Below are 16,058 nucleotides of genomic sequence, written 5' to 3' on the forward strand. Positions count from 1 at the left end.
CTCATGACATCTTATGACATTCTTTCTTATGTCATTTTGTAGGCTATGCTGGAGTCTTCTGTTCAAATATTTCTGCATGTTTGTCTAATACCCTATGAGAGCAATACTGAATGTAAAACCCCTGAACCATATTTCCCTGGAAACCATATGTCCCATAGTGTTTCCCATATTAGAAGAACTGAATCTCAGTTGCCTTTTCATCCAATACCCATATTACTATACTCCAAATTGTGGTGCTACCTTGCTGCTACCAGTCATCACCATTACCTCTGCTATTTTATCTCTTAAATGCCCTATTTCCTATTTTTCTGTTACCAACTCAGTGATGACAAACTAACAGTTTTTTGCCTCTCCAACAATACCAGTAGGGAAACTGCTTAAGTTATTCACAAATTATCATCACAAGTATGGCCTACCATTAAAGACAATTATCTATGAGCAAATTACAACATTCAGAGATCTTAGTGTTACTGCATGTGTAATGAGTCTAAGAATTATTACTAAAATATTTATAGCATTGGCTATAAGCTATATCTAGAAGCCAAAATAATTGGGGTTATAAAAACACTGACGAAAAATAATAAGAAAAATGCTGAGAAGAGAAATGAAAAACAAAACAAAACAAAAAAACACTGTGAATGCTTCTCATTATATTCCATTTTCCCAAATAAAATGAGTAAGATAGTTTGGTTTTAAATCTCTATTGATTAGTAATAATCAAAGTCCAGAAACAATGCATATTTCCATCAATAAGAAGCTAGTTAAGAAACCATGCTAAGTTCATGCATTTGAACACTATGCAGTCTTCATAGGGAATAAGGAAAACATTTACATACTGTTGTGGAATGATTGCAAGATACACTATTAAGTGAAAAAAAGCAAGATGCAGAAGTGTTTATAGTATGTTACCTTTTGTGTAAGAAGTACAGGGAGAGGGAACACAAATATAAATGTTTACTCTTTTAACATTCAAAAAGGATAATCAAAAACCTTATAAATATGGCTACCTCTAGGGGAGAAAAAGAACAGGACAGAAACCTGACTTCTGTTAAGTGTGTCTTGTTCATAGTTTTAGCTTTGGAACCATGTAATGTTTTACATAATTAAAAATGAAATTTAAAAGATTCAGGTTCCAGTAGAAATAGAATAAACATGTTTCACCATTTTTTCTCCTGCTGAAGAAAACTATAAAACCTGAACAGAATGCAAGGGCACCTATTTGAAGACTTTGTGAATAATAGCAGGTATGACCAGAATTTGAGTATCCCTGAATTGGTCGTGAGATTCCATTGTTTCCTCAGGTATACCCCTATTTGAACTCCCCATAGCTAGAAACCCAGAAGTGAGTACTGTGACATAGACAGACAAAAGAAGCCTACTAGCCCTGGCTTGAGGGTCCGAAAAGGGTACTCCTCACACTTGAAGGAAATATGGAAATCCCCTGGGAATTTTTTTTTTTCTTTTCTCCTTCTCTAGCACCCCAGCCACCAGGAAATCCTGTGGCAGAGAGTCAGCAATAGCTACCAGAACCCACATGGGCCATAAGACCCCACAGGGCTAAGGAGACAACCCTCCTCTTTGTTAGATAGAGCTGCAGTTCTCTATCTAACAGGACAAGCAAGGCAAGCCTCAATGGTCTCTCTCTCTCTCTCTCTCTCTCTCTCTCTCTCTCTCTCTCTCTCTCTCTCTCTCCCTCCCTCCCTCCCTCCCTCCCTCCCTCCCTCCTCTACTTGGACCAGGATACAGAAAGCAGGGTAACCAGATTCCAAGTTTCTGGCAAGGACCAAAGAGATATCCTAGAAATCAGAAAGTTCTGAGGGGATTAAAGATGCCTGGTTCTAATCCTAATTAGCATACCAGTGATGATGAGAAGAAAACTAACAGATATACCAATGCCCAGGTTACAGACTGACTTTTGATTGGCAGATCTAAAGAGCACTATAAAGGCTTTGAAATCTAACATTGGAATTATCACCCATAAAAGTCAGGTTGGGAATTGCAGCAGAACCTAATCACATCTGTTGCCCACTAAAACAAAATATCAACATTCCCCATAGAATTTAAACAAGATACAGAGTCTCATAACACAATGTTCAAAATGTTTAGGATACAATTCAAAATTACTTGGCATATGAAGACACACAAAAATTTCAAGTCACATGGAAAAACAATCAACAGACACCAACATTCGCACTATTAATATAGATGCTGGAATTATCTGACAAAGACTTTAAAGCAGCTATTTTAAAAGTATGCTGGAATAAGCAATTGCAAACATTCTTGCAACATATGTTAAGATAAAAAGTCTCAGCAAAGAAATAGAAAATATAAAGAAGAACCAAATGGAAATAGAAAGAACCAAATGGAAAATTTAGTACTGAATAATACAATAACCAAAATTTAAAACTCATTGGATGGACTCAATAGCAAATGGATATTATAGAGGAAAGAGACAGTAAACTTGAAGATAAGATAGATCATTAGAAATTACCCAATCAGAACAACAGAAAGAATAAGTAATGAAAAAAATAAGCAGAGCTTTAAAGACCTATGAGACAATAACAAAAGGTCTAACATTCATGTCATCAGAGTCTCAGAAGGAATGGATAAAGAATGCAATGCTGAAAAAAAACTCTTTGAAGAATAATGACTTAGAAAATTCCCAATCATGGTAAAAAATAAAACTACAGATTTAAATACTAAGTGAACCCCCAAAGAAGATAAGTTCAAGACAATCCATGCCCAGACACATCATAATCAACTGCAGGAAAATAAAGACAAAAGAAAAAAAAAAAATTTTTAAGCAGTCAGAGAAACATGATACACAATGTGAATGACTGAATTTTTCACCAGAAACCAGAGACTAGATAGTAAATACAGAGACTAAAAGTAAGTGGCACAATATTTTTAAAGAAAATAACTGTCAACACAGAATCTATATCCAGCAAAAATATCCTTCAGGAATGAAGGTAAAAGAAGGACACATTCAGATGAAGGAAAACTAAGAGAATACATCAATATATATCAACTTTGTGGTTGAGAGCCCACTGGCCCATGTGGGAATCGAACCGGCGACCTTGGTGATATGAGCACTGCGCTCTAACCATTGAGCAAACCGGCCACCCCAAAGGTGTTTTTTAAAAGGAACTTAATTTAAACAAACCTCTAGCTACAACCTCATTTATAGAAAATTCAGGAAATATAGGAATGGGTACCTGTTATACGACACCAGAAGAAACAATCAGCCAAATCCAGAACTTGAGAAATTCTATAGGACAAATGACCCCATGTGTTCAACAAGTAAATGCAAAGAAGAAAACAGAAAAAACTGTTATAGATTACAAGGAAAATAAAAGGGTGTTATCACACAGCATCCTAACCGTCTGTCCCTTCCACCCTTTCCTTAGGGAAAGAGGGTTGCGGGGTTGTCCCTTTAGGGGTTGAGTTTTATAAGTTCTCTCTCATGGTCCCAACATGCTGGGTCTGTAGCCAAAGACGAGTCAGATCCCTCAAGGGAGGGACAACTTAAGCCAGGCGGGACCCCGGGGACCCCCATGAGTTAACCTTAAGTTGTGAGGTGTGCCCATCCTCCAACACTTTCTGGGAAGCTGCTGACGCATGCTTCAGATGTCCGGCACCCTATTGTGCAAGGAACAGTAATTGAGCGAAACCAGGTTGCTCTGTGCTGACCTCATGGGGTAATTGCTTTGAGAGATCCGCTCCCCCAGGGATCACACACACCGCACCTTGGTCATGTGGGGACGACATGTACAGGTTGCTTTGGGACAAAATGATTGGGTGATTGGAAATATGCTAATTGTATTGGTGGTGTCAGAGTTTTACAGACCCTGCCCAGAATCATGTGATGCCTATTGTAAAAAATCAATAAATACCCACGACGACCCGATTCGGGGCTCCAATCTCTTAAGGCTGTGAGTCCCTTGGTCCTCTGTGGTTTCTTTGCATTCAGTGTCTCTTGTCTCTTTCTTTAATAAACCTTAACCCTCGCCGTCTCCCTCGTCCTTTCCCACTTGCTTGTGTTGTGCAGGACGCGACAAAAGGGGAGGAATCTTAAGAGATATAACAAACAAATGTAATCTGTGGGTCTTGTTAAGATCCTGATTCTAACATGAAACAAAAAGATGCTTTTGAGACAATGGGTGAAATAGAATAAGGACTGGGTGTTAGATGATACTGAGAAACAAATGTTGAATGTGTTGGGAATGTTAATGTGGTTATGTTTTTTTAAAGGTTCTTGTGTATTAGAGAAACATACTTAAGTATTTATGTGTGAAATTATTTGATGTCTGGGATTTTCTATAAAATCCCACAGATGTATTCAGGCATTACTTATGTGATAAATTACATTACCAAGTAAGTAAAATTTGAAAATCCACATTGATTTCGTAGCACCATTCAAGAACTGTTTGTGGTAAATAAGTAGCTCATGGCACTCCATGATTCACACCAAATTTCAACAAGATATGACTAGTCCTGTACTAGTTGTGTGTAATACACGGCCTACCAGACACCATTAAGTCTGAACTCTTAAGTTCATGGAATTTGTGCACAAAAACTCTTTGAACTATTACCTCTGCACTCTATCCTTTCCTTGTAGGTGGTCAGGCTAAAAAGATGGTGTAGGCCACTAGAGATACTCTTGTTTGGGCTATTGGAACAAACCCTTTGGTGATTTTCCTATTATTCACATTGCTCTTTGTGGTCTGTGGAGTTCATTTGTGCTGAATTGCTGAGACTTGCTTAAATTTTCCCCACTCAAGATTCAGAGAGCATATGGATCAGTGTGTCACTAACCGATTAATTCAGCCTTCCCTCTGAGCAATGTAACCACCATTGAACCACTGAGGCCTCCCTCATAGCACCACAGCCTACGTGTTTCAGGCTGACATCTAAAGATAGTTACAGCATGAAGAAAGCAATCCCTCTGCCCCCAGATGCCTCTAACTACGGATATGGTCCCCTAGTGTTTCCAAGCCCAGAGATTCAGAATCCTGTATTTGCTATGCTGAAGAACAATCTGGTTGAAGTCTTGCTCTTTCCTTGACTGTTTTATCCTTCTGCCCAGCACAATGGTTTGCTTCCCATGCATATCACCTGTAAACTGGCAGGTGAGTGATCAAAATAATTGGAGGGTCCTTGTGTATCTGAAGAGGCATCTCACAAGTTAGTAAAGTAATTCTCAGGTTATCACATACCTTTTCTGTGATGAGTTTATATACCTTTGTTTAAAATCCATACACCAAGGCCTGAAATAATAAAGTAACTGAAAGCTTGGTTTTATTCCCAAAATCATTTATAAAATCATTGAGAGTCCAAACCCACTCACAGCAAAGCAATTTACAATAATATTAACTACGTCCACTTGAAAAAATCATTACTGGTTAATTACTGATCCTCTATTCTGCATTGATCAAGTCTGAAGCCACAGTTTCGGGAACTGAAAATCAATTGAATGTTGATTGGATATTCTAACATAAATCATATTTCAAAATATATCTGCCCTTGGTGATTTCAAAACAACATTATTGGGGCTGGCCCGATGCCTCAGGCAGTTAGAGCTCCATGCTCCTAACTCCGAAGGTTGCAGGTTCGATTCCCACATGGGCCAGTGGGCTCTCAACCACAAGGTTGCCAGTTCAACTCCTCAAGTCCCGCAAGGGATGGTGGGCTCTGCTCCCTGCAACTAAGGTTGAACATGGCACCTTGAGCTGAGCTTTCGCTGAACTCCCTGATGGCTCAGTTGGTTGGAGTGCATTCTCTCAACCACAATGTTGCCAGTTCAATTCCTCAACTCCCCCAAGAGATGTTGGGCTATGCCCCCTGCAACTAGCAACGGCAACTGTACCTGGAGCTGAGCTGTGCCTTCCACAACTAAGACTGAAAGGACAACAACTTGACTTGGAAAAAAGGCCTGGAAATACACACTGTTCCCCAATAAAGTCCTTTTCCCCTTTCCCAATAAAGTCTTTAAAAAAAAGAAACATTTTAGAGAATACTTTGGGTACATAGTGATCTTATGAGGTAAAAATCCAAACAACTGTTAAGTTTCTTGAATAGTTTAAAAAATGTTTATTTTGACAAAGCTTGCATTCCCCCCCCAAAAAATGACCCAGTTCTTCATAAATATTTATTCGTTTTTGATTTGGATGTGTTATATTTATTCCCAAATCAACCTAACTACCCCACCAAAACAGTTCTGTGAATATGAGAATACTTGGCCAGGCAAACTTGTGTGCTTATCTTTATGTGGAAACAATTATGCAAGCAGTGATTGGAAACCAATCCATGTGAAGTCCTTCTAATCCTGTGATTTTATGTCTTACTTATGCCATTACAGCTAGATAGGGCTACCTATCCAGTTTATGAAAAAAAAAACTTTAAAATGTCCATAAGCTGTATCCCATCTTTCTAATTCATAAGCTTCCAACCTCTTAACTGAATATGAATCCAGTGAAAAAGTTAAGTTGGTCTATCTGGAATACAGATTCCTTTGCAAGAGCTAATGTTATTAATAAACACAGGTTTTACTGCAGGATACCCAAGCTTGGTCTCTTTCTTTTCTCTCCCTTTTCCATATCATTCTTCACTTTTCTTCAGTTCAAAGACCAAATCTTTATTTTATTCAACTTATAATCATGAAAAACAAACAAAAAATCCAGCAAGGCCTATGGTTACAAAATTAAAATAGGCGTTGCTTTTAGAGGCCAAGAGCCCAAAATTAAATTATTTCTCAAATATAAACCTAGACATCACTCTGCAACTTTTTATGATTTTCTCTTACACTGTTTTTCTGTCTTTGCCTGACTCGGTCCATGTTTATTTTTCCTGTCTCTTCTCTTTTATCTCCCCTGCATGTTTATCTCCTTTTTCCATTCTTGCCCTCTCCTTTAACTAGTCATTTATAACACAGTATGCAATATTTATCCTCCCTAAAATTTTCCCTATCCTGCACTCCCTGTTTCAAGTAGTTTTCAGTATGTACAACTGCACTTTATTCCTCTTTCTGTTTCCATTCCTTTGGGCACACGCGCAATCTAATCCATACATGCCCCTCCAATAAGAGTCATTTTCCTAAAACACATATAAGATCAAGTCTCTGCCATGCTTACAATCTCCCAGGGATTCGACATTGCTGAAGTTCTTTAGCATGATATACATACAGTATTTATATTTGGTCTATATCCACCCCTCAATCTACATTCCACACCACTATCTTCAAGCCCTCCTCTCTACCTTCCCGAACCATAAACATACCCTTACATTTCAGAAATCTTAAATCACAGTTCCCTCTTTCATATAGCCATGTTTGTGCATATGCATGTCCCCCTTTGCATTATAATGTTATCACTGTGCCTCACATATCCTGATATTATATAACTTATTACAATGCATTATGAGTATGCATTCATACCTATAAGTTACACTGAATTCCTTGAAGAGGAAAATCTAAGTTATCTAACGTAACTTAGATATCTTTGTATACCTGGCAACATATACTGTGCCTGTCCCATTGTAGACACCTGGCAGATACTTGTTGAATGCCCTTAAGATATTGTAAACATTTGTTACTTGTTAAATTCATTATATATTGGGACTCTCAACTTGAGTCCAGGCTGTGCCCAACTGTGGGAATTTACACTTCAGCTATTAAGACAGGTTTGAGAGAAGCCAAAGCCTATTCGCAAGGTTGTTGGGGAGCCTCCTAGGAAACAACTCAAGTTATGACACTTCTGAGTCTAAGACATATCTAGAATTGTCTGGTAAACTTGAGCGATGGCCTGATGAGTGTTTCATCATAGGAGACCAGACAGGTCTCCTGGAGAAAACTAATTAACAGGAAGACTGATTCTAAACGCCAGGGGTTGTGGGTACCCTGTGGTCCACTCTATCCCCACAGAAGTCCTTAGACACATGCCAGAAAAAGACTGACACCAAATGAAAACTTAAAAGGGATTTGGAAGCAGCTGGTAACCACAAGATGGCCTCAGGGTTTTTTTGAAAATTAATTTGGGGAAGGTACTCTATAATGTTGTAAAGATTTTGTTGGGTATCCGATGGACATGCATCCTATTTGGGAGACCACCTCAGGGATACTGTGGATACCTGATCATGGCATTGTACACCAGAAGCTAAACATTAATGAATGCCAACTATAATTTGATATATATAATGTGATGGTTCAGTGTGAGGTCGGAGGGATAGTGGATGGGGGGAGGGGGGTTCACAGTATGAGGGATATAAATGATGAACGTCTAAGTATTACCTTGTTTTGTACACCTGAAACTAATAAATAAATAATTAAAAAAAAAAAAGGGAATACACTAAAAACAGTGCGAATCAGAGAAGCACGAGCTACCTGCTTTAAGATTTTCTAAGACAGTGTAAGACAGAGGGGAAAGAACATGTCTCCCCGACCTATCCTCTGACCGCAAGGTCAGCTTTGGCATCGTCAAGGCAAAGAAAGCCATCACACGCAGAGGTGCCACTGAGCACTACTTAGCCTAGGACGGCAGTGCTTCACCGCTAAGCAGCCTCCAGATCTGTGCTACAGACAAGTCCTGCCTGCCCAACACCATGACACCGTGGTTTCTACCGGGCAGGAGGAGCACCTGGTGGAGGTGAGTGCCTGGTAGAGTAATAGTGGACTCGGGCAGATGATGGAGCTTCAGCAGGGCCTTGGGAGAGTCAGCTGGTAACAACCATTATAAGACAGGCCAAGAGAATTCCCAAATATGGAAAAGTATGTATTTTCCAAATAGGAACACAACTGAGAGTAAAGGGGCTATACCAATAACCAAAATTTTCTTTAAAAAATTATGTCATTTTAAACTTTTGCAATTAACAAGTTGGTTTTGTCATAGTGTTGTCCTTACAGAATAGTGTTGAATAACACTAAAAGAAATTTTTTCTTAAAAAAAATAAAATAACATTTATCCAAGCACATTAAAGCAAAGGAAAAAGTACTTCTTTATAATTATCTGAACATTAATGGTAATAGAAGTAAAACAATCATTCTTTGAATATACCAGGGGTGCCAAAAAAAATGTATGCATATGGTTTCTATTCATCCTTTGCTATCGGTATATACTGAGTATTATAATTTTAATTCAGTTTTTTCATTTTCTAAAATGTGTATACATATTTTTGGCACCCTCTGTATTTAAAATATTTTTAGTTGTATCTGCTTCTAATACCAGCTCAATGGTATTTTAGGGGTAGGGGAAGAATGTTTGTCTTCAAAATGGTCCTATTATGTTTTGTTATATAAAGTCTGTAAACATCCTAAAATTGCATTTTGTGATTAGCAAACTTGAAATTGAGACCTAAAATTGACTCTTCTGTAGACAATAATATTTTAATTGAGAAGATACAATCTCAAGAGATGCTGATATACCTAGAAAACTCAGAGAAAGAAAATTCTTTTAGATAGAAAATATTCTGAATTCTAATTCTGTGTTCATATTTCAATGTTTAAATAGTTCACCCCAACTATTCCTATTGTATTTTGCCTCCATTCAGTGTCTTTCTCCTAAAAAATATTTTACAAGGAAAAGCTTTTCTCTATTTATTATTCTTTTGAAAATTTCATGAGAAATGGATGCAGACATATCATAGGCCTTCTCCCTTTTATTTCATTACAATAGAGAATATAAGTTTATCCAATTAAAAATCATACTGTGTATCATTGTAGCCCAGTCACAAATCGTTGTTACGTGTGTATTGCTGAAAAATAAAAACATTGTGCCGGCCCGGTGGCTCAGGAGGTTAGAGCTCCATGCTCCTAACTCCGAAGGCTGCCGGTTCGATTCCCAAATGGGCCAGCGGGCTCTCAACCACAAGGTTGCCGGTTTAACTCCTTGAGTCACCGCAAGGGATGGTGGGCTGCGCCCCCTGCAACTAGAAACGGCAACTGGACCTGGAGCTGAGCTGCACCCTCCACAACTAAGATTGAAAAGACAACAACTTGACTTGGAAAAAAGGCCTGGAAGTACACACTGTTCCCCAATAAAGTTCTGTTCCCCTTCCCAATAAAATCTTTGAAAAAAATAAAAAAATAAAAAATATAAAAACATTGATCATCACTGTAGAAACTAAAAATGTATGAAATATCCATCTTGAGCATACTCTACAGCAATGACATTTAATGAGAAAAGTCTATATTAACCAATATGGAAGAAAGTCTCTAAAATATATCGTGGAATAAAAAAAATGAAAATTTGTATGACTGGTTCTGTAATAGGCTGAATAATGGCCCCAAAGGAATCAAGTGCTAATCCCTGGCATCTATAATTATCACCTTTAAGGGTCTTTAGGGGTCTTTGTAGATGAGATTAAATTAAGGATCTTGAATGGGGAGATTATCCTGGATTATCTAGATGGGTCCTAAATACAATCATAAATCTCATTGTAAGAGAGAAGAGAGAGATTTGACACCAACACACACACACAGATGAGAAAGCAATGTGAAGATGGAAGAAAAAGAGATTCAGAGGTACTGGCCTTGAAGACTGGAGTGATATGGTCACAAGTACAGAATGCTGGCAGCCACTAGAAGCTGGGAGAGGCAAGGAGCACATTTTCCCATTTTCTCCATAGTCTTTGGAGAACACCCAGCCCTGCTGACACCTTTTCTTTAGCCTAGTGATACAAATTTTGAATTTATGAATTTATGAATTCAGAACTAAGAGGGAATAAATTCCTGTTGTTTTAAGCTACCAAGTTTGTGGTAATCTGTCAAAGAAGCCATAAGAAATTAATAATGGTACACATGATACCATTGATATTAAACGATACGTAAACAAAGTATGGTAAATTTTCTACAGAGCATTTAAATTTCAAAAACATTTAAACTTGAAAAAGTGAGGGAGTTGTTTGAAATATCTCATATTTTAAAAAATCTAAAGATGTGGTCATGTTCCTTCAGATCATTGTTTTTATTTAAGAAATAAAATGCTATAGAGAACGTTGAAGCTCTTTCATCTCCTCAATACCATTCTTTTCTTTTCCCCCTACACCAAAGCTAACTGCTATTTTCATCTGCCCCTAACACGCTGCAGAAGTTTTTCCACTACCTCACCCTAGAACTTAAAATTCCTCCCACCTTTAGTTTTTGCAAAGTTCAGTTCAATCTCTCCTTTACAGCAATAGTCTTGGATAAAGATTTCTCGTCTCATTTTTCCAATGCAACTTTTCTTCAACAAATATGCTCCAATAATTATTATCACTCATTTATACCACCCATTAACAGTATTCAAGAGTTCCTAATTCTCAACATGATTATGAACACATCATAAGGTTGATCTTTTCAATTTTTGCCAATTTTATACGTGTGAAGTATCTCATTTGAATGTCACTAATTACCAATGAATTTAATGTCTTTTCAAATGTTTATTGGAGGTTCAATTTTCTCTCTGTAAAATCTATTCATATGTTTTCCTCTTTATTTATATTGAATACTAATCCTTGTCAGTTATATGTTTCAAATATCATTTGATCTAGCATGGTTTGATCTAGCAGGAATTCCAAATTGCCAATATAAGATTTTTTTCTAGACTATGGGTCCTAGGGTTCAAGTAGTAGATTAACTGGAGTGATAGGTGATAGGGGGTTTGTGGGGCAGGATAAAAAAGGTAAAGGGATTAAGAAGTACAAATTGATAGTTGCAAAACTGTCATGGGGATGTAAAGTAAAGCATAGGGAATATAGTCAATAATACAGTAATAACTATGTACAGTGCCAGGTGGGTACTAGACTAATTAGAGGGATCACTTCTTATATAAATGTCTAACCACTATGTCATACACCTGAAATTAATACAAAATAACATTGAATGTCAACTGTAATTGAAAAATTTTAAAAGGTGGGGAAGGTGAAAAGGAATAAGATGTTCAAATTTCCAGGTATAAAACAAATAACTCATGGGGATGTAATGTACAGCATGGGGAATATAGTCAATAATATTGTGATAGCGTGGTACGGTGTCAGATGGTTGCTGGATTTATCATGGTGATCACTTCTTTAGGTATAAATGTTGAGTCTGTATATCTGAAACTAACATAATATTGTATGTTAGCTATATTTTAATAAAAGTCTTTTACTCGGGCATAAAAAAGAATAAAATGTTACCATTGGCGACAACATAGATGGACCTAGAGGATACTTGCTAAGTGAAATAAGACAGAAAAAGAAAAATACCATTTGATTTCACTTACATGTGGAATCTATAAAACAAAATAAATGAACAAATGAAAGAGAAACAAACTCATAGATACAGAGAACAAACTGATGGTTGCCAAGTGGGAGGAGGGTTGGGTGACTGGGTGAAAAAAGGGGGAAGGGATTAGAAGTACAAATTGACAGGTATAAAAATAGTCATGGGGATGTAAATACAATATAGAAAATATAGTCAGTAATATTGTAATAACTATGTATGGTGCCAGGGTAATACCAGACTTATCCAGGGATCACTTCTTAAGTTATATAAATGTCTAACCACTATGCTGTACACCTGAAACTAATATAATATTGAATGTCAACTGTAATTAAAAAATCAAATAAAGTAAAAAAGCAATAAATTTAACCAAGAATTGTTTACTAAAAACTAATATTACATAGCACTCTTTTAAATACTTTCCACATGTAAATCCTATAAATTAATAACCTTTATAATTTTCATTTGACAGATGAAGAATTGTCAAATGAATTCTTCACCTATACTAACACAGCTATTAAAGGGGACTTGAAACAGGCATCCTACACTGGCAACCATACAAAACGGACGCTATAGCTTACCAAGTTCCATGGCAGAATGTAATCATTTTACCCAATGCTAATCTTTAAAAATAGCCTTGAAATTTTACTCCATGACTGATATAACTTATAAGTTAAAAAATGAATTAGTTCAGTAGTATGAAATAAAGTGAATTAAACAAATTGAAACTTGAAAAAAATTAAACCATAGCAAGAAGAGTCATTTATTCTCAATTTTCCCAGCAACTGCACAAGTACTGGAATTCCTTGGCTCCGAAAACAAATGAAGTGTTTATCATTTTTTTAAGGTCATCATAGAAACTTCCAAGAAACTATAATTTCTTTGTACTCACCTAGAAACTAACAAAATGCTAGAATATTTATGGAGAGTAGATTCAAATATGTTCATAACTTTTAAGGTTGATCTGAAACCCAAGTAGCTTCCAACCCTCCAAACTGTAATTAAGCCCTTTGAAATAGAAATCTCACGTTGGTTCAAAGTCTTCTCTATCTCTACCACTGCTGGGCTGGCACACAGGCCAAAGTGCCCAGTTTAAAGAATCCAGCAAGGGAAGATCAGGGACTGAACTCCATCTCTGTCTATGCCACATCATTTCTCTGAGGCCTCATTTTCTCAGCTGTGAAATATGCATCCACATGGCCTCTCTTACCGATTTACAGTAGAAAGCCCATGAGATACTCACATAGATGAGCTTATAAACTCTCACCAGAGTAGCCATCGCTGCTAATTGGAACTGTGGCTACTATTATTTCTAGGCACCTCTCCTTCAAATAGTCTCAAAATTTTAAACTTAACAATTTCCAGTAATATTATTATTATAGTTGTGTTTGTTTCCTATCATTGTTGTAGCAAATTACCACAAACTTAGCTGTGCAAAACAACACAAGTCTATAATCTTGCAGTTGGAAAGGTGGACTAAAATCAAGATGTCAGCCAACAAGGCTCCTTTCTGGGCACTCTAGGGAGAGTTTATTTCCTTGTTTTTTTTCCACATTCTATAAGCTACCTGCATTTTTTCACTGCTGGACCTCTTCCATCTTTAAAACTAACAATGGCTGCTTGAGTCTTTCTCACATTGCATTCCCACTGTGAGTGACTCTTCTACTTCTCTCTTGCATATTTCAGGACCCCTCGGGTACCACCTGAATAATCCAAAATAATCTCCCTATTTTAGCAAACTTAATCCAATCATCAATCTTCATTACCCATTTCTGTATAATGTAACATATTCACAGATTAGGGGAATTAGGATAACTTTGGGAAGCCATCATCAGTCTGCCTGCCAAAGAGTGACATCCAATTTTAATCTCCCAAGGATAATTTTTGCTTCATTTTGTTTCGTTTTGTATTAAATATATGTAAATATCATCCCATAAAAATAAAATAAGTTTCTTAAATGATTTCACTGTTTGAATACTACTTAAAATTTTCCTCATTAACTTTCTTCCCTTGGCAATAGATATAAGAGGGTACTAAGTATTTCTACTGTTTTCTAGTTACATTAAACTAAATTATATCAGTCCTATTTCAATAAAATGGTCTAATAAAGGTTAATACATTGGTACATGTTCTTTAAAAATTGATAATATGTTTAGAAGGAAATTGTTAGATGAACAAATGTCAGTAGCTTTTCCTTTGTTCTAAGAGTCAGCATAGTGTACATTAAAATGTTTTTTAAAACATAGTTTCCTTAAAACTCTCTTTGCTTTGTTAGGCTTTCAATATGATTTTAAATCTTTAAAAAAAAAAAGGCTAAATAAAAGGGATTTACTTTCAAAACATCATTTCTTTTTCAACACTCCAAGTAAAAAGGCTATAAATTTCATATTTTGCAAAGTTAATATAATTTTCATCAGTTGAAGCACAGTTCAATTTCTAAGCCTTGAAAATAAATGAAATGATAAAGAAATGAAACACCAAATCAATCTGCTTGGTCAAGGGAATTCATCAGAATACGTAGTTTTGTTCTTTGACATTAACCTTTATTGATTCGGCCATTTTAACAAATCAGTTCCTATTCTCATACCTTCAATTTTATGCTTCACTGTTTCTGGGATTAAATCTATTTTTTGTTTTTTGGTCTTAATATTAGGTACTTTTTTAGTATTTGCTCTAGGGGGGGAAATCTGTATTATAATCATTTTAACCTTAAAATTATTCTTCTATGAAATCTTTGAAAAGACCTTTTGAAAAATTTGAAGCTCTGATATAATTGTTTAATCATGTCCTTAATAATACTAAATTTCTTGAGTGGTAAAAGTTGGGAGAAATTTTCACCCAATAAATATTTATTCTTTGCTTACATAAAGAAATATTTCCCTAGTTTAGGAGACTGACTATTCTCAAAGCATCAATAAATTTAGGTTAGCAATGAGAGTATGAACAAACAACTAAAAAAATACAGAGATATCTGAACCAAATTCTTATTTCTTCATATACATAACATGACAAAGATTTCAAAACTTTGCTTTATGGATTTTCTGCCATTAGAACTCAGTTTTACAATGTCTTTAAAAATTAATAACTGAGTGTTCCTAAGGCTTTTATCTTGATATTCCAGAGATTAATGATTGTTTACACAGACAGCTTTGTAAAACCAAAAAATGTCCCATTAGAATAACAGCCATTGCATTAATAGTACCATTATTCTTCATTTTAATATAAAAAGTAATAAAATATAGATTTAGGAATATTATATTATAACTATCATTTTTTAAAAAATTAAAGAATTCAATTGATCAGACAGTAAAACTTCCAAAACTATTATTTACAACATATTTCTAGAATAACCTACTTGTCATGAGGTATTATAGCACAGTCTCTACACCTAGATATATTCTATGTCTGCAGTTCAGGACTATTTCCATTATATTTACAATATTTCAAGATTCAACCAATTCATGATTTAAAAAAAAAAAAACATTATCTTAATACTTCTCTGCTTAATTTCTCATGAACACCACAGATCACATTAGACTCATTCCTTCCACAAGACCTCTTTACCACTGGAACAGACAGAAAATTTTTTTAATTATTTAAGTCAGGATCACATATAATGTTCGCACTTAGCCCAGCAGACCGTTTAAATATTCGATATTATGTTCCTGCTCTAATCACTTGTGATGGCTATCAATAGCATGGAGGAGGGTCTTGAAAGAGAATCCAGGCTTAATAGATGAGTACTTGATACTTTTGTCATGGCCTCAGTAGGCATGCCTGCTACAAGTTTGTTCTTCCTGCTACAAAAAGCAATGCCGAAGTACCA

Source organism: Rhinolophus hipposideros (genome assembly GCF_964194185.1).
Source record: "Rhinolophus hipposideros genome assembly, chromosome: 5".
NCBI lineage: Eukaryota > Metazoa > Chordata > Mammalia > Chiroptera > Rhinolophidae > Rhinolophus > Rhinolophus hipposideros.